The 23,900-nt window shown below is 45.2% G+C and overlaps 1 protein-coding gene across 24 annotated transcripts in view; it reads left to right on the top strand.

Moving 5' to 3' along the window:
- Positions 1–23,900, top strand: part of APBB2 (amyloid beta precursor protein binding family B member 2) — a 171,255-nt gene that overhangs the window by 137,941 nt on the left and 9,414 nt on the right. The window contains exon 1 of one of the 24 annotated variants that reach the window (XM_083833253.1): positions 1,478–7,934. The exons of 22 other annotated variants lie outside the window; for them this stretch is intronic. The gene's annotated coding sequence lies outside the window, so the exon portion shown is untranslated. Of the gene's footprint in view, positions 1–1,477; positions 7,935–8,024; positions 16,577–23,900 lie in introns of those variants that run through there. One more of the 24 variants, XM_083833252.1, reaches the window with a different exon arrangement.

The raw sequence follows: 23,900 nt of genomic DNA on the forward strand, positions 1-23,900 counted from the left end.
ACAGCTGAGAAAAAAGGGGGTATGTCTGGGGCAAATCTTGGCCGTGGAGCTGTAGTTATTTGGTAACCGTTGAAAAGCTTAAATGTGGAAACAGCAGCTCAGAGGCACAGCAGCAGTGGGTTAGCAAAAGTACAGAAAAGTCTCACAGAGCAAGGGAACTGGGACAAACACCGAAGAGGAGAATTGCAGGGATTTCTGTGCGGGCGGAGAGCTTAGGACAGTGCTGTGGCACTGGCTTGGGAAGAAGTGACAATGATGGCAGGAGGCTGCCCTTCTCTTTAGGAAAAACAACCAGGCACCATTTAAAAAGTGTCGCTTGCTGCATTAGTGGCAGAGCGCGGCCTTGAATGCTCAGTCACTGTAAACAGAACCATGTCTAAGTATTTTATTATAGCATGTCTTTAGTATTCTAGATTTATTTTCTAGAACTAATAGGAAATGTCGCATATAATTTGGGAATTGTATCTAGCGCTTCTTTTGGATGTTAGGTTTTTAAATGACACGTGGAACTGTTGAACTGTTAATCTTACTCACAGTTAAGTCAAATTGTCCATCTGAGCCTGGACTACAAATAGCCACAGTGATGCAGCCAGGTTATCTCAATTAGTAGAAAAGATGGCGTAATGACTTAGTATGGCTTAGTGTAAGATTGTAAGATTTGTAAGATTTGTGCTAGAAAATCTCCATGCACTGCCTGTGATTCCAGCTGTTAAACTCGAAGGATTTAGGATACAACTAGGGTGATCTGTGTGATAGCCACTGAAGCTCTCAGGTCCCTCGATAATAGCTGGACTGCCTGTGAAAAGTGTCTGTGGCTCAGGAGAGCTACTGTCTGCTGTTGTAGGGTAGAAATCTGATGCTTCTGTTATTCTGCTGTTGTTCTTTTCACTGTATGTTATTCAAACAGGTGCTACACGCAGGCTGAATTCCTATATCTGTCTATTTTAACTCCATGGCAAAACACTGATGCAAGTGATTCAGAAGGCAGCTGCTTTCCGGCTCCAGGAAAGCAATGGGACAGAAACCGTCCCGCTCCCAAGCTCTCTGCAAGCCCCCTTGTTTTCAACACCGACTAGAAACTTGGGTCTTAAGTGCTAATTAAAGGTGATTTTAAATGAATTTATTTACTTTGCCTTGTCATGCATATGGGTGCATGTGCAATCAGTTGCACGTTCAGAGACTGCACTAAAAAATTGCATCCTCCTTCAGAAGCCAGCCAGAGTCGATTGAAGGTGCCTGCCTCTCACCCCTTCATCTGCAGCAGCACACACTCGATATGTACAGTTAGTTGTACATCCCTGAGATGGTACGTGAACACTAGAGACTGCGTACAGAGGCAGCCACCTGCGGAATAAAGTTTCACGGGAGAACTGGGCTTTGACAGCCTTATGAAGGGCTGCAAACCCTTCCAATTTAATAACATTTGTTTTCAAAAAAAAACCACAAAACGAACAAACAACCAAAAAAAATACAGCATTCTTTCTTTCTGATCTCAACACTTTGCATGATCTGAGGTTTCTGTAGCAGATAAGACGAAATCAAACAAGTCCACTAGTGGCTTTCATTTTGCTGGTCTATTTTATATTGAAGCTGTTCAGTTACTAATAAGATGGGCACGTGAAAACCTGAGCAGAAAAGGCGCAGAGAGCATAATAGGTCACCAAAGAAACGAGCAGTGTTTTAAGAAAAATCATGCTAAGAATACTTAAAAGCCCCATGCTGGCTGAAATGCCCAACACAGCTCTCTGTTACCTTGATTACAGCATGTCTGTGTGAGCAGTAACAGACGCTCTGTCATGCGGGAGCTTATTTGAAAAGGTCAACGTTTTGTAAGACATATTTTCTGCGCTCATTGTTTTGTGTGGTAGGCAAAAACTTGACTTCCTAAAAATGATTACTGTACTGGGCAAGTCATTTCTGGAGAAGTAACTCAGAGGAGCAAATTTCCCGGGCAGTAGAAAGGGTTTAATTTGATTATCTCTGCTTGCCTCTGGTCTTCAAGCAGTTCATGTACTGTACTAGAGAGTTATAGATGGGATGTTTCTATATGTGCCTTCACGGTGTAAATATTTACATCCACCTACATAAACACACTTGTAAAGTTTGCATCAGTGTTATACTCTGATATCAGGGGAACTTGTGAAATGCCTATGTATTTGTAAACCATTGAAGGTCTTCTGAAATTCAACATATGCTAGAGTAAAATAAACTCTAACTGTTGTATTTTGTCTCTCGGAGCACTGTCACAAACTTTACTGAAGTGCACCGGTATAATAATTTGGAACATGCCTCTAAGACACAAGAGGATGTGCTAGCTCTTAGCTCACCACTTCAATTATTTAAACGCTGTGCCTGCCTCAGGATCCCTTTCCCTGTTCGCTACTAGCTGATTACGATTCAAATATTTATATGCAGTACGTCTTTATGTAAATCGGAGCATATACAGCCTTAACCATTACGTGTACGTAGAAACCGTTTTCACTTCAGGCTCGTAATTCTGAGAAGGATGTGTTGGCTTGTTTCCTAATGTTGGCTCCACAGGGAAAGGGCCTTTGTTTGGCTGTGGTATTCAGCACAATTCGGCCTCCGGCAATGGAGATAGGTAGCCTACTCAAGTCTCTTTGATATGTGCAAATTGATTAGCAGAAACTTAAACACTAATTTGAGTAAACTAAAAGATTTTTTCAGCAGACGATTCAAGTGTCTTAAACATTTAGTGTTTTTTTTACTGACTGACTCGGTTTTGTGTTTAGTGTTACGTGAACGTCCGTGTTTTTGCAAGAAGAAAATTGTGCTTGATGACACTGAAAATTTGATGACACTGAAAAATCTGTACATTTTATCTTTTATATTTCACATAAATGCTATTCATCTTAATTCAACTTAATGCTTTAAAAATAAGTTAAATTTATAATTTGAATGACGCATTAAATACAGAACTCAATTGCCTCTAAAATGTACTGCTTGAAGTTCCCCTTTCTGCACTGCGATAAATTTCAAAGCTGGCTAGAAGTACGCCCTTGTGCCCTCTGAGTCTGACCAAATTCCCCTTTTAATTAATGGGAAGTCTTTCACTAACTTCAACATGAGTTGGGTTAGTCCATAACTTACAGGTGCGGGCCTGGAAACCCTGGGCGTTGCTGAGTACAATCATGTAACACCTCGGGGAGCAGCAGGATAGTTTAGCTGTTATTTCCCTGCAGGGCTAGGGTGGTTCTTGTAATAGCAGAAAATAACTGGTAGAAAAGAAAGGAGCAAACGATGAATCTTAAGAGTACAAGGGAGCTTGAGGTCTGCAAGGTCAGGAAGGATGGCTGGCATCAGTATTTGACCTGGTATCCTGCTGACCTTATGTTTAATGTGGATGAAGTAAGTGATTTTTTCTGCTTTAGCCAAGCACCTGTGAAATTAAGCTTGCCTTTATTCTGGGCTGCCTGTTACTGATACATGGCAGTGTTTGGTGTGATGCTGTGTTTGTCAAGAAGATGCATAAAGAGGAATTGTAGATTACTTAAGGAATAATTTTTCAGTAGCTCCAACTGGAAGGGTCCACGTGGGTCATTATGGCCTGTCCTCTGCATTTGCAGACAGTCTTTTAATGGTGAAGGTCTTTGGGCAAGGCGATAACAGGTCTAGTTCAGTTGGCTAAGGATCTGTTGAATTGCTTTTGTTTTGTAGTTGTGTATCATCAGTCTTTGTTGATTGAGCATTTTTATCTTCTGCCTCTTCCTTTTGGTGTGGTCTCAAGAGTCTAAATAAACTTTACGTGTATGTCTCCAAAAATGTAGATACACATTTGATATAAAAAGTACCCAAACCCACAAGAAAACAGATGCACTAAGAAAGATTTTTTTTGGCACTGTGTGTATTTAATTAGGAAAATTGCTTTTAATCTCTGCTATCGCTCAACTTCCAATAGGAGCATAATGAGATGAATTAGACAAAGCAAACTGAACGCTTGCTCGTGGCCTCTATTCATTTCTGAAGTACATACATGGCTTCAGGGGGCTCAGCGTACAAAAGCAAACAAAGCCCTTATGGGATATTGCCAACTGAGGCATTCACAAATTGTAATCATTTTGTCACATTCGAGCCTTTAGGAGTAAAGGTAGTATTTCAAACATCCCTCATCCATCCATGGATGCTGGAAGTTTGTTTTGCAGTGTGTAAGGAGATTTTTAGATCCCTGTCTACATCCAGGATTTAAACTTTATGAAATGTTCCCTCACTTTTCCCTTACTTTTTCCCTGCTCTTTTTGAAAACAATATGAAATTTCAGATAAATTATGAAATCTGGCAGTGCTGTTGCTGCTTGATAATTTGTGATGAAACTACATAGATGTGCTAGAATAGGACTCCAGATCCACCATGCTTTGGATTTGCAGCCGTGTGTTACAACGCTCCCCAAATCCGTGTCTTCTGAAGATCTGCCAGTACCTCCAGGGTGGGTGCAGCGAGGATCTCGGCTGCTGATGCTGTTTGCCTTTCTGTAGTCCAGCCACAGCTCTGCTGGCATTACGGGGCTGTGTGCGTTAGGATGTGTGGTGTTTTGCTCCGCGTTAAATCAGCTTCTGGCTGTGCAAGAGGAATATTTGATCAGTCTGGGGAGAATGTGGTCCCGTCCCTGTGCCTGGAGCATCAGCTAAGTTCGTTTGCTCGGTTGCCCTGCTGTTCACTGCCAGTTTAACCGGGGAGTTGGGCACATCACCGCTGCCAAGTGCATGGAGACCTGCCCAGATTCTTCCCTGTTAAATATCCGTTCCCTCACTGTTATCTTGGCTGAACCTTATCTCCGGTGAGGAACACAGCAGCCTGGGGATATATAACCCAACTGGAGACCCAGGAGAGGGGGCACGTGATAGCTGGGAGAGGCTGGAACGACGTGTTGAGTTTACATACCAGGCATGCCCCAAAACATCCCTGCTGCCATGAATTTAGCACATTTATCGGTGCAGGAATTGAACTTGTTGGGTGCTGAGAGCTCTCCTGGGAAGCATTCACCTTGTCAGGGCTTGGCAGTGGGGAACATGTTGGCCCATTATGTGCTGCAAGCTCAATTTCTCTGCTGCCTGTAGGTAAAGTGGGTCACTGACAGCCCTCCCGTTTCCTGATGAGGGATTTGGGTGCAAGCTCCCACCTCTGGCTGGCAGCGGGGAACAGGACTTGGTGCAGGTTGTGCTAGAAGTGTTTGTGATAGCTCCTGTGGTTTAGGATAGCTGTTGCTGCTGGGAAAACCCGTCAGCCAAACACAGCAGCAGCTGATGCTGAGTGCTGCAACTTCCATGAGTTGTGTCAAAATTTGGGTTACTGATGAGTATTCTTAAAAACCCAGCATGTGAAAGAAAACTTTTGTATGAATTCTGCCTTTCATTTCCAGAATGCATGTATTTGACTGAATGAACTCTAAGGAATCACCTTGGAGAATCACCACCCTCCAAAGCATGTATACAGAATTTTAAACTCATGTCTAAGGTTAGTCACTTCACAATTTCGGGTTGGACTGAGGATTGGCAAAGTTAGGTTTTGCCAGAGGTGTGAGCGTGAGGTGTGGCTGTGGTTCCTAAGCAAGCTGTGTGCGCACAAAAGGGAAGACGATGGACCCAAATTGCTTTCTCATTTTTGGAACCTGCCTGTTGGCCAAGCCCTAGGAGATTTTCCTCTTGCTGGTGGCAGAGGGGAACCCATTGCTCTTTCCGTAGACAGCAACTAGCAGGCACAAACTTAGAGCAGAGAGCGTGGGGCTAGTGGAAGGGAAGCTGAAAGGCTGATACCAGGGCTCAGAAGTGGAGCCAGCGTGCTCCTACCTAGCCATATCTTTACTGAAAGGTGCACAGACCGTAACTATCACGTACCAAAATAACAAAACCAACGAGGGATTAGAATTTGGTCCCAGTTCATTTGCTGGATAGCCAGCTAGAGACTTGAAACCTGAGATGTGGTGTTCATTAGGCTAATTTTTACACATTTTCAAAGTTCAGGGAACAGTGGTTCTCTCCCACAAACTGTTTCAGCATATTAAAACAGCAAAGTTTGGCTTCTGTTCTTAGAAGCCTTTCAAGTTGGTGTCTAACATCGTTCTCACAAGCACTGTCGTTTGGCCAGCTGGAAAACCACCGGGGCCTGTAGTGCTCTAGTTGCTGAGAGTGAAGGAGGGGAACAGCAGCAGAGAGTAGTTGTCATCGTTATCAGATTAATTGTCTTCATTTTCAAGTTTAAATGAGCTATGCTGAAAATGCATTGCAACCTGGATTAAAAATAGAGTACAGCATTTAACTAGTTTCAGGTGCTGTTTTGCTTGTCCATGAAAATGCCCCTTTCTGTCCCCACGAATGTGTTCCATACTGGTATCGAGATTTACAATAACTTGTTTACTTCAGTGCCAGAATTATTATCTAGTCTTGAATTCTTGCTAGTGCTGGGCATCCAGCACATCCAAGAAAGAAAGAGCTGGATCTGTTTCTTCTTAAGCAGCATCGACAGCTTTGTTTATTAAATTCCAACCTGCTATTCCCATGGAAATCAACAGAAAGCTTTCGGGATGGCACAGGTTGCATAATTCATCCTGCCAAACCTTGTTGATGGCACACAGGAAGGAAGGAAGGAACCTCTGTAGACTGTCAGGGTATTTTTAGGCTGTGAACAAACATCCTGCTCCAAAAAGATCTGGGCGGCTGGAAGAAACGCCTGCCGGCAAGCCGTCCATGACTGCTTTTCACCCTCATATCTGCTGGGGGGAACAGCCACGGTTGTGGTCCTTGCCCTGCTGGCACTCACGTTCAGCTCAGTCGGTGTAAGAGGGTGGGAGGCAGGCATTTGCCGTGTTGTCCATGAACTCCTTGGGCATGAGGGGGATCCCACCAGCAGCATGTGTGAAGGAGAAAGACCCACGGGTGGAAGAGAGCGAGGTGCAGGGAGATGACCCACCTCTGTGTCTGGAAGGTGAGACGCCCAAGGGCTGCCGTGGTGTACCTGCCTGTGAATGCCTGCTAAATGCCCCGGGAAGGGGCTCAAGCACCCACCGTGGGGGGACAGCCAGCGGGAGCATTGCCACAGGGCACTGGGGGCCCCATGAGCCCCCCGTCCTGGTGCCATTCGTTGCCCCGGCACCCAGAGGAACCCACTTTTCTCTTTGGGGTTTGCCAAAAGAGAAGAAAAACCAGAGCTGCAGGACGTTGGTTTTCCTGTCACCTTTAGAGCAAAGCAGCCCCTCTAAATTAGATTTACTGTTACTGTGTGTGGCAGTTCGGGAAATCAAATTATTTGGCGTGTTTGTTTTTACGGCTCAGGGATAAATCTCACTCCGGGCATAAGCAGGTGTAATTTCATTGAAGTAAACACAGGTGTACTTCTGCCTGACTTCTCGGGTTTGGCAGTAAATCTTGGCAGCCTTTTAAAGAGACTTTCCCCGTCGCAGCCGGTTGGAGTCACGTTGTGAACGCGCTGCACTGGGTCGGGGAAGCTGCGGGGGAAGAGTCCCTGCGCACCTCAGCATCCCCCAGAAGATCGCCGCTGTCAGAGCGCATCGCCCTCGGAAGTTCACGGGCTGGAAACGTGGTACGGGGGGAGGAGAGGGGCTTCTTCATCGAGTCGGAGCCCGTGGTGAAGCCAACGGGAAGGGAGGAGAAGAGCGGTGCCCTTCGGGGGAAGCACCGCCGGCTCGCAGCTGGAGCAGGCGAACACAAGCGCGCCCAGTCCGTCGGGAGAGGGGGAGCCGGTGTGGCGTGCTGAGGCTCGCTGCAAAATGAATGAGCTGCTGTTCTCGGGGGCGTTCGGCCCCCGCTGATGGAGAGCCAGTGCGTGGCTGCATCGAGCGCTCTGTGCGTCGTCTGATGCCGGGACGCGCGCTGCGGGAGAGCGGCAGCGGGCAGAGCGTTGAGTTGGGCGTTCGCGTGCCACCTGCCTGGAGTTACGCTCCTGCCCGCTGCAAGAACAAGGTAAGAAACTTAAAAAGTGGCAAGAAAAATCCTCCCCCCCCCATCCCCACCCCCTCACAGACAACAATCTCGTGTTGGTAGTAGCCTTTGTCTCTAGCTGTATTTTCAAAGCTGTGGTCCATCAGCCTAAAGCCTGTGTGGATGCCTGCGAGGCAAATTGCAGCTCCTGGTGTGACAAAGGCAAGTCAGATCTCTTTTCTCCAAGAGCTGCCGCTTAACAACCTTCGGGAGAGCACTGTAGCAGAAATGCTGGGCTGTGTGGAAAGCGGTGAGTGTTTGATGCTGCTCTCCCTTCAGATGCGCTCATTTGAGCAGTAAGCAGTAAGTAATGGACCTTGGTGTTTAAGGGGCTTGGGGGGGTCTGTATTCAGTTCAAAATTAATTGTTCCTGAGCTAGCTGCAGTTACTGGATGCATATTGACCAGCCTGAGTCTGTAGAGGATAACCATAATTTGTTTTCACTGGTAATGTTGCATTAATGGGCAAATAGGTGCTGTAGTTGTGAATAGCAGAAGCCTCGTGTGCTGAAAAAGAAGAAACCTCCCTATGTTTTAACTCAAACATAAAGTGCTTATATAATGATTTTTATGTAATTCCCAGCTAACTTCTAGCCAGCTAGTCTGGGCTTTCTTCTTTCAGCCCATAATTGTCAATGGTCATCATTCAATTTGAAATCTTTGTGGCAGTCCATAAGAACTAAGCATTTTTTAGGACAGAAGTGTCACGCTGTGTGTAGGGATACGTGCATGTAAAAATATGTTTAGTTGAAGTGAAATGGTTAATGGCTCTTTTGACAGAAGAGGAAACTTCGTGATGTAAATGTAATATATTGCCTTGAGGTCTCTGGGCTTGCTTAATCCTATCTGTATTCATAAAGAATTTGCAGCAGGAGAAATTTCATTGATTTGTTAATTGATATATAGCTTTGAATCCTCGTTACGTTGGGTGCAGAGGGGAGGGAAGAGAGACAAGCACATTAATCTTTTTCTTTAAACTCAGCAGCTTCACTCTTAAATTAGGTCTCTCACACCTTATGGAGCTTCGTTGCTCTCCCTGTTTTGGGCAGTAGGTTTATTTCTTAAAGGATACTGAACACTGCTGAGTCTTGATCTTTATTAGTGAAATATATGAACTGTTTAATCACTTAAAACCGTGGCTTTAATTACGGTTGTGTAGCTGTTGCCTCACAGTTAAAGTAAATATAACAACTTGGGAGTGAGGAAAAGGATATTATTTAGCCCTGGAGCATTTCTCAGTTAAAAATGGCTTGTTTATTTTCATAAGGATTTAGAAGAAAGAGGAAGATAGTGGGGCTTTATTATGTAATGCAAGTTAGATCTGTTTTTTAAAGTACAGATTAGTTTTCCCTTCTACAGCAGTGGATGTATATAAATACTTTAAATACCCTAAGTATGAAGTGATTTTAAACACCACTCAGTTGAAATACAGGTGTGAGGATCAAACAAACTGTGCGAGTTAGTATTTTGGGTGAGGAAGTGGTGTGTCTGCTGGATGCCTCTGCATCAGTACAGGCCGTTGGGCATCCGGTGCAGCAGGCCGTTCTGGTTTGCCATGCAGCCTTTCCTGTGTTTCATGACGTGAAATCTCTGTGTTACTGTGGACACCGCTCTGATCTAATTGATACGGGCGCTAATATTGATTCAGCTGCTCTGTAGACCTTTAATTAGCGATCGAGTGCAGACTTTGCTCCAGTGGAGCCTGAGATAGGTTGAAATGCCCTTATTCTCTGGGTGAAGTTAATCCAGGTCAAAAACTTAAATCAGGGAATATCAATTCAGAAATAAGTGCTCAGCTTCATGTCCTCATTTTAGAAAATAAGTGGCGTGTCCCTGAATTTGGTTTGGTGTCTGCCAAAGAAAACATACCCATTTTTCTTACAGTATTTTGATGTAATATTAAATCCTTCTCTATGTACCTTAGGAAGTTTCCAAACGGATGTGCTGGCCTATATTTTTGGCTGAGTTCAATAATTCTATAAAAATTAAAACAGAAAATCTCCTACCCAGCTGATCTGTCTAAAATGGTGATCTAGTGATTTGTGGGAACAGTGGCCTGCCGTTTAAAGTTCTTTTCATGCTGCCAGAAACACATTTAATTTCCCTAACAAGCCAAACGTAATGCTTCCCAAGGAGAGGGAGGGCAGTGGTCTGCAGTGGGTTGGGAAAAGGCCCCCCTACGTAGGCTTATATCAGGTGAGCAAGTGCCTGGGGTGGCCGTGTGCTGCAGGAAGCCGTAAGGGCAGCATCTCTTTCATCTCAGGGCTTCAGTTGCTGTGCACAGGTGAGGGAAGCCCTGAAGATGGGGTAAAGTGACCTGGGGTTGCTCTGTGCTAGTTTTTGGTCTGGGCTTGAGGAGTAACAAGGAATCACCTTGCCTGTCAGATGCCAATGTGAAGTCTGGCACCCAAACCATCAGTGGGACTTAAAGATTCAGAGCCTCTGGTCTTCAGGGTAGAGTTCAACCATTACAAAATGTGGATTCATTTGATGAGGCAGGCTGCCTCGTATTTTCTTTTTCTTTTAAAAATAGAACCTGACTAGGTTATTGCAGCCTTCATAATATATGATTAGCAACAGAAGGCTAGATCAAGCCATCAATTTTTAAGCAGAAACCTTCTTTGCTACCAGTAGTGAATTGCTTAAAAATTGATGGCACAATCTGGCCCACAGTGAACAGGGAATTTCTGCTATAGGGTTGAGCTGTGCTTCTACTCAGTCTCTGTGCTGGTGGTGAGAGGGGCCCAGAAACAAGCGGCCACGGTTTGTTGGAACAGTCCGATACTTTTTGGAAGACAAAAAGCCTAAGGATCACTTACAAAAAAAAGGTTAAGGAGCTACTGAACCCTTAGAAATACTGTAAGCTGCTGACATTTTACATTCAGCAAAAACAAATGTATTTTTCTAATAGCATACATAAGTGGAAGGACATAATCATTCTCTAAACAACAGAGAGAATTCCAAATGCACGGCAATGAAGGCTGTTCCCTTTATTTGATCATGTTATGTTGTTGAGGTGTAAGTATATTTTACGTAAACATTTTGCTGCATAAAGTGCTCCTACACTTCATAATTACAAATTAGAAAACCAGAGTAGGGCCTCTTCTGTGCCTCGGAGGGTACGCCTGGACGGGTACTTACAACTGTAAATAAAGAAGAAAGGCTTGTGCCACGCATCATTATTTTTAACCAAGTAAAATGTGCCTGGAAATAAAATCTTCCAGTAATTGAAAGCAAAGAAAATTCGGTTGCTCATTATCTCTGAGAGATGGCCAGAGCAGATTGTGCCGCGTGTAGTCCCACGTGGAGATGTTTGAGGGCTGTGGAGGTCGGAGGGCAGACCTCTGTACTTGTGCATGGTGTAGGCGACACGTGGCAGCCTGATTCCTTTCTGATCTGCTCAAAAAAGATAACTGGGCGAGCTGCAGTCAGCCAGACTCCGGGGGAAGCTACAGGAATGAAGATGTGTCAAGTGTTAACCTCTTCGCCCTGTTAGCTGAACGTGTCAGACACCCAAGTGGTCAGGCTGTACTTAAATCCACCCTGCCGGGCACAGGGAGGTAGACTCCTACTGCTCTCACATGCAGTGCAGTGACCACTAAAGCATTACTCGATCAGAGCAGCGTTACCTTGCTTCTTTAGTAGCTTACCAGAGATGCCAACAAGAGCAAAACCTGCTAAGTTTCTCTCTGTGGTTTATTTTCCATTGCACAGTGGCTCCGCTTTGTTGAAGCAGGAGACTCAACAGGGGCCGTGGGTTGATGCATTTCTGCACTCCTGGGACGGGCGAGGACAAGGACGCGTTGCGCCGAAGCTCTGCGAAAGGAGAGAGGATGAAAGGGGGTGATCGGGGAAGTAGGCACCCTTGGCAGAACTGCAGTGTGCTGTCTTGGAAGTCAGAAAACAACCCAGAATAAATGGGCCTGGCAGAGATCATCACCTCCGTCCCAGGGAGGAAGCATCCCCTGGGGGCTGTCCCTGGAAGGGATGCTCCTTCCTCACACCCCCGCAGGCTGGGAGGTAACAGGCTGTTTTCCGCAGAGGACTTGGCCTTTTCCCCTCAGAAATGAATCTCAAATGCTGCGTAGCAGCCCTGACAGTATTTTCTAGGTATCATCTTCCCAATATAGGCAGGCTCTGGCTTGACCCCTTTTAACTCAGTCAGCTTGGAAAAGAATATATAGAGCACTGTACTGAGGAACTTGCACAGCTGCTCTCATGGCGTTTCTGGCACTTAGAGCCATCAATAAAATCTGCCAGGAAACTGAAAACTTTCCATGGCTGCTTTCTATCCTTGGGGTGCATTTCTTTCTTTTTTTTTCCTTTTTTTTTTTTTTTAAAGGTAAATGATTCAACTGTATTTGAGCTACCAGAATGTGAAGGGAACGCAGGCAAATAGTCTTCCGTTTGAAATTAATTCATTAATTGCAAGGCACTCTATGAAGAGCTACTGGATTCATTTGGAAGCTGTAATTAACTGATTAGAAGCAGGATGCAGCCCTGCTGGATGTGTGAGAATCCCACAACCGGAGCCCCGTTCATTCCTCGCTGCCTGGGGAAGTCCGGCAGCCTGGCTGCTTGTGTTTTTCTCACCTTCCTGAATTTCCTTCTCTGTTTTTGTTTGTTTTGTTTTGTTTTGCTTGTCTCCACTTGCAGCTGCCTTGTGCTTGTTCTGTACAAGTGTATATTGCACAATGACAGGGAAATTAACCGATTTCCCTTCAAGAGTTTGCACCAGCAGGTCATGTTTTGTGTTTAATTGTACTACGCTCAAAACCTGCTAGATCCAAGGCATTTCTTCTTCTTGTTCTTTTTTTTTTTTTTTCCCTAGTACATTGTGTCTAAATTGCTGGAAGATTTTTCCAGTATAAAGCTTTGTTCTGAGAGGCAATCATTCCACGTCCACTTCATATGAAGCCAGTGGTTAGTGCATGGAGAAGATGATACCTGTTCTGCTGCTCATACTGCTTGGAAACATTGTCTGTATTCTCCTGGAAAGTACAAATGATACTATTCTTTTGTTCTGATTTTCAAATTGGCATTGAGATACAGAATCAAGGGCTGTCTGTGCTCGAAAAACTTTCAGTATTTGCAGTACAGAGATCTACTTCTAACCTCGTAGTTTATTACATGCTAGTAGCCTGGTGAAATCCTTTTCAGCCCAGCTGAAAGCCCATGGAGCTGGAGCGAAGGTGTCAGTGGGGTTTTGCTTGAGGACAGCTCCACAGGTCACCACTGGATATCAAAAGGGGGAACTCCCAAGTTCACCACCTGGAAAGAAGCAGAGCAGAGGGCCCTGTATTATTTCTTCTTTACAACCAGACTATGGCCTGTGCTTCCACTGTAACATTTCTGGGGATGTCTGCTATGTTCATAAGTATGGATTTGTGTCCAGCTTGGCTGCTTTCATTAGCTACGCTGTGGAGTGTTTTGGACAATGGAAGGCACACCACTACTCTGTTTATGCTGAAAGCAGTAATACTAAGATGAAGGAGTCTGTAAGTAGAAAAAAAATCCATTACAGGATCAAAAAGTAACCATAACAATTATTTAAATGCCTGAATCAAGCCTTTATAGAGCAATTTGTCATCAGCTTCTCTCAGGAGCAGCCTCTGTATTCTTTTGACGAGGAAAATAGGTCAGGGCTGAATTGTGTTCTAACAGCAACTGTATGCGAGCAGCTTAAGGAGTTGCTGCCTTTCTTTGTACTGGCAACTTGGCCCTCTGCACAAAACGGAGTGAGCGAGTCCAGGACAAAAACGAAGCCTGGATTTGTTCTTAAACACAGAAATCAGAAACTGGGTCCCGCACATGAAGAAATAAAATATTAAGGAATGAGAAGACACTGATCACAAGGTTTCATTTGAGAAAGAAAAACTCATGCTTCAGGCCATTTTCAGTGTGTTTGAAACTATGGACCCTGCGCTTTGGCAACAAGAGGGTGGCAGCCAAAATGCCAGGGGAGAGGGGCAAGGTGGTCTTTGCCCTTTGCCTTAAAAAAGAAAAGGGTGAGGTATGTTAAAAGAGGCTGAGGAGTTCTTAGGTACACTTTCTTTTTTGTGCATACTTTCACACACTATTTTTGTGGATAGTCCTAGCTCACATTGGCCATTTGCTTGCTGTGTCACAGTTCTGGTTTGCATTATAGCTTGGCTCGCCCCTGGATCATCACTGACACTTGGCAGCAGTCTCTGAAGGACCATCCCTACGTTTGGAGTGTTTGCTGAGATATGTTGGAGTTTGTGCAGTGTGTGACAAGTTTGATCAGCTTTTAAAATGCACGTGCTCAAGTAGTGCCAAAATAAAAATACTACAAAAGTGCTTGAAGAAAACTTGGGAGAGAGTTAACGTACTAGGATTTGTAGATATTGCTGTGCTGTCCTGGTAAAAATGCTTATGATCTAAGCAATAATCCTTTTGCCAAGGATGTTACTTCTATCAGGTACCTACGTTTGCCATTGTGATGACAGAAATGAGTAAAATAACGGAAATAAACTTAAGTGAGGGAGGGTAAGAATCGTAACATCTAGATTTTCAACAGTTCTTAAGGTCAAGCATTAGGAACTGCACCAGTCAAGCTTTTTGTTTGCTTGGTTTTTTAACGAATTTTGTTCTGGAATGAGTGTATCTGTTTTTCCCAAACAATCTAGGTACTACATTGGTAAAACGGATTTGTTCTTTAGGCAAAAACAAGAAGGATAAACTACGCTTGAGTACTCAGATGTACTGAATGTTTCATTTATGGTGTAAAACAACAACTTTAAAGGACATGTATGCGCGTGTGCTATGTTTCTAAGGCATGAATATGAAATCTTTGTAGAACTTCATGCTTTATAGTTTGAGATTTGCCAGGTGTAGAAGATAGGATCTGTAGAGGTCCTTTTTGCATAGGTATTGTCACTAGCTCATCTCAAGAGTCATTGCTGAAGCAGACTTCTGTGTGTTTTTGGTAAGCCTGAAGTTTTATATTCCAGGCTATGACATTTAAAGGGTGTTTCTTGTCTTTTTAAAATGTGGTTTTAAAATCAAATCCAACAGTTCCTTTAAACATTATATAAGTGCCACAGCTAGTTTTGCAGAAGGCTCGTGGAGTCGTATCCAGCAATTAAACCTCTCGCTCTGGACATATGCACCCATGTATGCTTGCACTCCCATGTTGGATGGGCGCATTCGTTAACCATATGCACATTTACTTAAAGCCTGGCTTAGAAAGCCTATGTTTATTCCAGATCTACTCACTAAGCCATTTCTAAGCAACAGATCAATGCGTGTAAGCTGCACAAGCTTGCTAAAGTGAGATGTCTAATGGGAATTGGATCCCTTCCCTTCAGAGTGTTCTGTCTTTAATCCCACCCTTAAGTAGACAGGGTGACTTTTCCACTCCGCTACTCGTTTCTCAGAGGCAGAACTAACTGGGGTGAAGTAGAGTCCCACAGCTTTTGTGCTGTGTGTGAATCTTGCTCAGATGGTCACTGGAGATGAATCCTTAAGAGACCTGAGGTCTGTGGTGCATGGGTTGGAGGACAGGACTGTGTAGCAAATGGAGACTGTTTGCAAGGACCTGTTGGAAAGCTGGATACACAGTTGTGCTCTGCAGAATATGGCTCCTCAGCCTGTGTTTCCCTAGCGTTTGAAGGAGCAGAAAGCAGCTCCCGTCTCCACAATGGCTGTTACCTGCGTAGTGGCACTGTGCCTTGCAGGAAGCTCTGTCCTGTTCTCAAGGAGAGCTGGGGAGAAGCAGGCAGCAACCCACCTAGCTTCCCGGTGCACTTAGTGCTTTGTGGAGATGTCAGGTGAAACCACCTGCTTTCTGCACGTGGCACCCCTAGAAGTACAAGGTCCTGTGCCTTTTCTTGCCCCATCTGCAGGCTGCTGGGGAGCCGTGTCCCAGCCAAGGGGTGCAGCCCCAGCCAGGGAAGCCCGTCCCTGTCCTGCCCGCCTGCAGGAAGGGGGTGTGCAAAGAGTTGGTGTCTGCTGTGGTGCCTCGGGTGTGAAGGTGTGCAGGGATTTTGTGCTTCTGCCCTCAGCTCAGTGCCTGTGCGAGGTGGTTCCCCAGGCTGCGACTTCTGCAGGGTGCGCCTTCTGGAGCAGTCCAAGCGACCTCAGAGCATGAGCTCGTGGAAAAGGCATTCAAAGTACTCATGCAGATCTATATACTCCTTCAGTTTAAACAACTGTAAGGTTTTCAGAGCCTGAAAAAGTGTTTGTTTTGTCAGTGTCTTCTTTAAGTAGAGTTATTTTAGAAGAAGGAGGGTTCGTGCACTTTGTCTGTCCATTTTTGCTTACCGCGTACTACTTCCCCTATTTGTGTGTGGTATTTTAAGCTTCATTACCTCCCAGTGTTGATATGTCTGTGCTGCCTCTCTAAATTCAGCTGATGCCTGTTGGCTTCATTGCATGTTTCCAAAAATACGAACTTCAGAGCAACAGGATTCGACCAAAATAAGCGTTGGAAGGAAATAGTTGCAGGACACTTGGATACGCTGTGCTACAAACAAGTAGTGAATATGAAATGTACAGCACTTTACAGCTACCCTGTCTCATCGTATGCTGGAGATCTGTCTGCGTGAGTGCTTTCTAACTTGCTCTTTCTCTTTCTTCACGCTTTCCCGGATTCAGAGAGAGGTAAATGATTTTCATTTTCCCATTATTCTCTGTTTATCCTCCTGGCATGCACCAAACAGTGCTTGTATCAGTTTGCTTGTGAACGCTGTCATACAGAAGCTAAACTTCAGCGAGGTGAATTCACGTGTCTGTCACCTTTTCAGCTTGCTATTAACTGTACTGTCGAGTTGAATTGACCGTTTCTTTCTTTTCCAGGACTCAAACCCTCAAGTATTAGCACAGTTTAAAGTCATGCAATACAGTGGGCTTTGATGTTGGCTTTTGGTGTAGATATTGTTGTTCTCTGTAATCTGAAATACGGAAAAGCTATATTATAATATCACCTTTCATTTTAAAAAATAAAGAGTGTGATGAGAGGGTTATAAGAGCTAATTATAGTGGCAGCTGGAAATGTTGATACTTATTTCCCATTTTTTGCATTCGTTTCGGATGCAGCCGGGTCGGTCGCTTGTCCTTAGAGCGGGACAAGAAGTTCTCACCGGTACGTTTGGTTTGTTTGGACGTACAAAGGGAGCGTTTGGGATCCTGGACAATGCTTCCCGTGTGCGGGAGCGCACACAGCGAGGCATTGTAGTCCCGTGCTTTGCAGCACAAGGGCTGCAGCCACGCCAAAGTCTCCTGCTGATGGAATCGTATCCCACGGATGAGATGTGGGTTTGTTTGCTCTTCTAAATTGCTAAGACTTGATGCCGGGACTGGGTGGAGGAGAAGTGGTTTAGAGATGCAAGCAGTTGCTCAGGTTTGCTTTGTGGAATATAATGAGGGCGCTTTCCGGGCTTGGCTGGTTTTTAATCAGTTCTTTAGGCAGCACTGGCCTAGGGAAATGTTTGAACTTTCTTGATGATGGCTTTGCAATCTAATGTAGATTTCATGCGTGTGGGAAGCGATGATCCTCCCGGACGAACACCGGCAGAAATGTGCTGCAAGCGGATTCGTGCGTAGTGTCTGTGCATGACTGCTCTGTTCTCTGTCTGCATAACAAAGAGCAGGGGAGAACCAGTGAGCATCGCTTATAAAACGATTCTCAGTGGAGAGATTAACTGCTCTGGTGTAGTCTGCTGTCTTCACTTAAATGCGCAGCAGTGCTTTGAGCATCTCGACTTGATGTATTTCTTTATTAAATCGTTAAATATTCCCTGTAAGCAGCGGCCTACATCTTCCAATTAGATCTGGAAGACGGAAGCATTGTCAAAAATATCTAAGTACTAATTTGTTGAAATCAAATTTACAGGATCAATTGCAAAAAGGCTGTTAAGTGGTTCGTAGGCATAACAACACATTCATCTATTTTAAGGAAATACGGCATTCATGAAATATGATAGACTGGCCATCCCGAGGAGTTAAACCAACAGTTTGTGTTGCTACAAAAGAGAAGCAGCAACTGCAGCAGGCTTGACAAGTTTCCTCATTTGTGTGCTTTCCTTGAGAGTCACGCTGCGCAGGGTCAGAAGGCAGCCCCCTGCCCATGCATATTTCATAAACGCTGTGAAGCAATTAAAAAAAATCACCTTGAAAAATAAAATACAATGTCAGTGGTCATTGTCTCCACTGGTTTTTGTAGGATCTATCCCTGAAGCTCTGTCTTTGTTCATGTTCATTTTAAAAATCAAGTGATGCCTGAGCTGCTGCTTGCCTCTTCAGCCTGTCCTGTCTATCCAGCAGCTGGAGAGCAGCTGTGAGCCCCACCTGCCCCCCGAGCCCAATGTGGCAGTCTGGTGGCCAGCTGCAGGCACGTGGTATGGGGGTCCTGCATGCTCCGGTGAAGGTGCTTGGCACCCCGGGGCTTGCTCTCACCAGCATACTGCCAGCACTACGAGATGGAGTCTCCAGGGTGGTCCTGGTGGCGACCACGGCTGATAGGCAATCCTTCTCGCCTTGCTCATGAGAGTAGTGCTTCAGCTGTATGATTGTGAGGTGAGGTTGGGAAGGAAGACCAGCATGAACATGAATCTTAGCTCTACGAGGTGTATTGCTGCTCCTGTGCTGGCACAGCAGAGGGATCTGGAGAGCTCATATATAACGTCGCACCTTGGCATGGCTCTTTATATGTAAATCTGTGGTCCTCTGCAGCCCTCGGTAGTAAAAAGGGAAGGGTTTGTAACATCTCAGAGCCATCCTCTGGCTGGGGAGGCAGTGGCAGCAAGTCTGAGGGGAGTCCTGTCCAAGAGGAGGTGGCAGCCAGCCTGGAGATGTGGGAACATGTCTCGGGGCTTCTTCTGCAGCTTTGTGAGGATCAACGTGCCGGAAAGAAAACTGAAAGTCGTGCAAATGCTTTCAGGCTTGAAGCACTGGGCTCCAGAGGGCCGAGCTGGGTATCAGACGTATATCGGCTCCATGGGGTTTTAACAAACTAACTTGGAAGGGCGCAGAACGGTGGCAACGATAAGACATCAAAGAATAACTGGCAGGCTGTGTTTTAGGGCTGCCAGATGAAAGCCTCTGAGTATCGCACAAAGTAGCCACGGCTCCTCTTCAAGAGCTGGCAAGTGACGTTATCAAGGAGCGAAGCAAACTCAGCCTTCCAGCAGGGGATAACTTGCACTACACATTTTATGCATGAATTAGAAAAACAAGCTACACTCTGTCAGCGCCAGACCCTTTGAGGAGAATTTAATAAGTGCAGAACTGATGTTTTGCTTCAAGGAAACCCTTCTTTTTCTTTTTTCTTTTTTCAAGTTGTGGGAGGATTGAAATAAGAAGTCTCCTAGAAGTCTCTGCTTGCTTAACTACCTAGGCCAGAAATGAATGCCCAGGGCATGTAATGGTGGAGAAGCCTGCCATACTGGGTTGCAGCTGGGGAGCAGCCAAACAGGCACAGGAGCTCTGTAGGCTGGAGTTGTTGGAGTGAAGAGAAATGTAAAGGCTTTTGTACATTTTTAGGATTGCCAGCAACTATCAGAAACTTTGGGAAAATTCCTTCTCTCCCACAACTTTTCCAACTCTAGTCGTTGAGGAAAGAGGAATATATGTGGTTAAATGCACAGAGACTGTCTGGGGGAAATGGGAAGGAGAAGACTCATATGAGTGGGGTTTTTTCTTCCTTCTCATGCAGGATTTCATTCCACAGTAGATGATATAATTACTTGGTGAAGGGGGTTGTGAGTTTCCTTTGAAGGGAGTGGAAGGAAAGCAATGGTCTCATTCAGTGTCTGTCTAATGTCTGGTAGGTGAAATGGAAGTTGAAAGGTCCTCAGTAAATCTTCTACAAAGAGATTTTGCAGCTTGTGTCAATGTTGTTTCATCTAGTTCTGGTTTCTTGCCTTTGGATTTTTCTTCCTGACATTGCAAACTACTTGATGTGAGCCGGCTAAAAACAACTGGCCTGAGCAGCATCCCACACTTCGTTTCAGTTATAAATCATTTCCCTTCCTCCTATGTGAAACAGCAGTCTTGGGAAAAGATTTAAAGCGTTAATCCAGAAGCCTTCTAGTTGTTGTCATATATATTGCTGCACAGCTGCTTGCACCTCAACATCTCTGCTATTTGTGATACTAGAATATTTGTGTGTCACAGAAAAACCTAACGAGCATGGTCTTGTGCTTTGTGGCCCCACACTCACGGGTGCGTGTGTGGTGCACACCGGGACATAGAAATCAACAGTCATTTTCTATAGGCTGTTTTGGGTGAATTGGAATCAATTTTAAGCCAAGCCCAGAGGATATCATTTTCTGCTTTGAGGATTCTTGTTACAATTTGTAATACATAAATCTGCAAAGCAATTTACATTTTTTGCACAGGTGTCATTTTAACACAGTTGTTTGAAATAGACGCAATTCAATTTTGATTGATAAAAGTAAAAATTTCCTTATTTCAGGGTTCAAGACTAGGCTCTTGGCTTTTTTATTATTATTATTATTAAACCAAAAAAAAGTGGGTTAATGCAGTTCTACACACCTTTGGAAAAGTAAATTTATAGTGAGAAGGTAATGGAGGATGTGCTGCTCTTTCAGGCTGTACTTAATTGGGATGTCTCCTAGGACTTCAGCCTAATAGTGGCAAATGGCCATGACTGCTACTCAGACAGGACAGCATTAGCATAAATCACATTTAATGCGATGATATTCATCCAGGGTTAAGCATCTAAGTGATGCCTAGCCAGGTGTTAAATAGGTATGGCTATCTAAGTTTCAGTCAATTACTGTAGACATTCAACAATTAAGGAGGGTAAAAGAGCAAATAAAAATGAAATTCCTTTCTACTTAGTACCTTACATTGCCCCTGCAATTCTCTAAATTGCTTTTTAAAATGTCTCTCGGTAGCACTGCACTCTATGAAAAAATAAGAAATTTCTGCTGTATTTTTTAACTATTCAGCAGAGCCAGTCTTACCCACTTGTGCAGCAAAATAAATTTCTCACCTACTTTTCTGGTTTTCTGGCTTTTTTTCCAGAGTACTGATATACACCCATTTCCTATATCCTGAAAGATACTGGTGGGTCTTGTTCTACACTTGCAAATGATTAAAACATAATCTAATCTGTGCAGGCCCCTTCTCTATAATCCTGTACCAACAGAGCTGGTGTGTTTGTGTTGTGAACTTTCAGTAAATATAGAGCTTTTTGCTGCAATGAAATACATTATTCTCCCATTAAACTCCCTTGTTGTTCTCCTTGCTGACACGAAGGGAATTTTACCAGGAGCTGTGGTTCAAATCCTGCAAATTTCACATGCACACGCATCCTTTTGAGATGGGTAAGACTCCAGCTGGATGAGATATGATCTATTAATCCTGTGCTGTAATCTGTATCCAGCAACGGGTTTTGTAAAGGCTTTTCGTTTTCTTCTTTTTCTTGTTCTCCCAGCAAGGTGTAAAGGCAGGAGAATGGTAAAAGGAGGCATTTGCCCTTTTCCATAAATTTCTATTACAAACATGTTACTTGGCACTTTGTCATTATCAGAGGGGCTGGTTGCACATAAATCTCACTTAAATGTTAATCAGCTTCAAGTGAGCTGCCCTCGAATGAAGGCTTACAGAGTAAGCGACCTAGAAGGGATCTGAAGCGAAAGAAGTATCAGAGAGCAGTCTTAGGGCTTGCTTGGTACTCAAGGCTTTGGACAAGCTGTTGGTTGCCTTCTGGCCCTATGTAGGGAAAACAAGGCTTCTCCCAAGTTTTATTCTGTTTCCGATGATGCTGGGACAGATACGGCGGAGTGCTCAGAGCCATGCCCTTTGCCAGGAGAGCTTTGTTCTCCCTGCACGCAGAAATGCCTGAAGCAAGGCTGCTGCTGGGGATGGAGGAGCCAGCAGCCTGTGCAGCCTTCTCCAGGTGCCTGCTGCTGGCCTGCCCTCGGGGGGTGCTCCTGGGAGCATGGCATCGGGGTGACTTCAGGAATTAAGGAAGTCAGAAGTATTGTTTGCATGCTGTCAAAATGGAAGAGGGTGGCTTGCTAGCTAATTTTGATCGATGACTTGAAAGCAGATGGTGCTGGCAGGGCTGTGGATGATGCACTACCGCCGGTTTCGAGGAACTCAAATTTCCTCCTCTGTCTCAGCAGATTTACAGACGTGGGCCCTGATCATCTAAAGGTTTATGCATATTCACAATTACCATATGTAATTAGCTGATTTACTTTGTTCAAGCTGTTCAGGTACTTAAAGTGAAACACTGGTGTGTGCGCCTGAAACACCGCTCTGCAGGCTTTATTAGCTCAGTCAAAATTGATGTACTAGCTGGTGGTTCACTCGCTGCCCTAATGGTGCTGTAATTTCATACCGCCGTGTTCGCACATGCATGCTGTTACACACACAAATATTTACAGAAGCAGCAGGACCAAACGCCGGAGTCGGGAGATGCTTGTGAGAAGTGTTTGTGTGGAGGCCGCGTTTCCTGAGCCGGGGGGGCCAGGGCCCTCCTGGCAGCTCCATCCCGGCACCCACCGGCAGCATCCACGTCGGGAAGTGCTGCTTTTCGCGCTTCTTCAGGTTGACAGAGCGTGAGTGGGATTTCACAGGACAAAGAAAAGATGTTTCTCACAGCTTAGGGGGCTTCCTAGGCCAAAGAGCAGAGAGGCATTAACACTTCTTCAAGAAGTCCGTGGTGGAGAGTGTTAGGTGACCTGGGGTTGCTACCAGCTCTGTCAGAAAATGAAAGCATTGCGTTTTGACTAAAAAGAGCATTTTTGTGGGCAGTATTTGCCCTTTGGCAAGCGCAGAGCTCTCGTCAGGACTGCTGTCATCCTCCTGTCACAGGGACAACAGGATCAGAGAGGGAGGCGAGCCTCCTTGTCACCCGGCGTGTCCCGCTGCAGGCAGCATGTGCGTAACCCTCACCGGGCCCCTTCGCCCTGCCCTCGCCCCAAATGAGGCGACTTGGTCCCTTGGCTGCAGTTAGGCTTCTAGGGACAGAGAAATGCCACCTCTGCTTCTCTCCTTGCAAAGCGTATGTGCTCATTAAGTGCCAGCGCTGTCCTCCTTCCACACTGCTCTCCTTTGGTCAGAAAAGTGAATTTATGCTTGTGAGAGAAGCGAGGCTCAGTGGGCTGCCCCCAGTCCCTGCCTCTCCCTTTAAAAGTCTGTTGAAAATACTCTCACCTAAGGTGTTTCCCACTTCCAGGGCGCAGTTGTGAGTGTTGTTCTTCATGACCGAAATCTTGTCTTTGATCCTGACAGAACTCAGTCTTTAATTTAACACCGTTTTCATCGTTCAGCTCATTTTTACCTCTGCAGTGCTTGGAGCATTTCACTGGGAGGTGAGGTGCTGACTAAATGCATGTAGTGTTACTGTACAGACTCCCTTAAGGCCTGAAATCCTCACAGCTGATTCTGGGCCTCAGAGAAACCCTCTGCGGGGTGAGATTTCATGTGGCTGCGGGGGCTGGTCTGCAAAACCCATCAGGGGCTGGGTGGCACAGCGGCAGAGCCCTGCCTGGCCTGGTGTCCTGCTGCTGAGCTGGGTAGTTGGTAGCGGCAGTCACAGTCAGTTTCTGAGGCTGTTAAAACTTGAGTTGCTGGCAATGCGTTACGTCTTCCGAGCCCCCGTGACTTGCTTTGGTGGCTTTGTCCCATCTTTTTTTTCAATAATGATGTGTTTCTGATAGCTTTCTGGCTACCAGAAGGTGCGAGTTATCTTCGGCATTTGTGCAGCCCCTCGGAGGTGATGGCTTTGTCTGATCCTGGCACCGCACAGCGCTCCGGGGGCTGGGCAGGTTGCTGCTTCTTTAAGTGGGTTGCACAGCACGAGCAACTCAGCAAAACAACCCAGGCTGCTGCTCCTGGGATCATCTTGTAAAGGAACACATAAATCACTCATTTACGTGTCCTCCTCGAAGGAATATTACTGATTTGAGGTTAATGCTCGTAAATGGTAATAAATAGCCATGTAACT

This window comes from Anser anser, assembly GCF_964211835.1.
Source record: "Anser anser genome assembly, chromosome: 4".
Lineage (NCBI taxonomy): Eukaryota > Metazoa > Chordata > Aves > Anseriformes > Anatidae > Anser > Anser anser.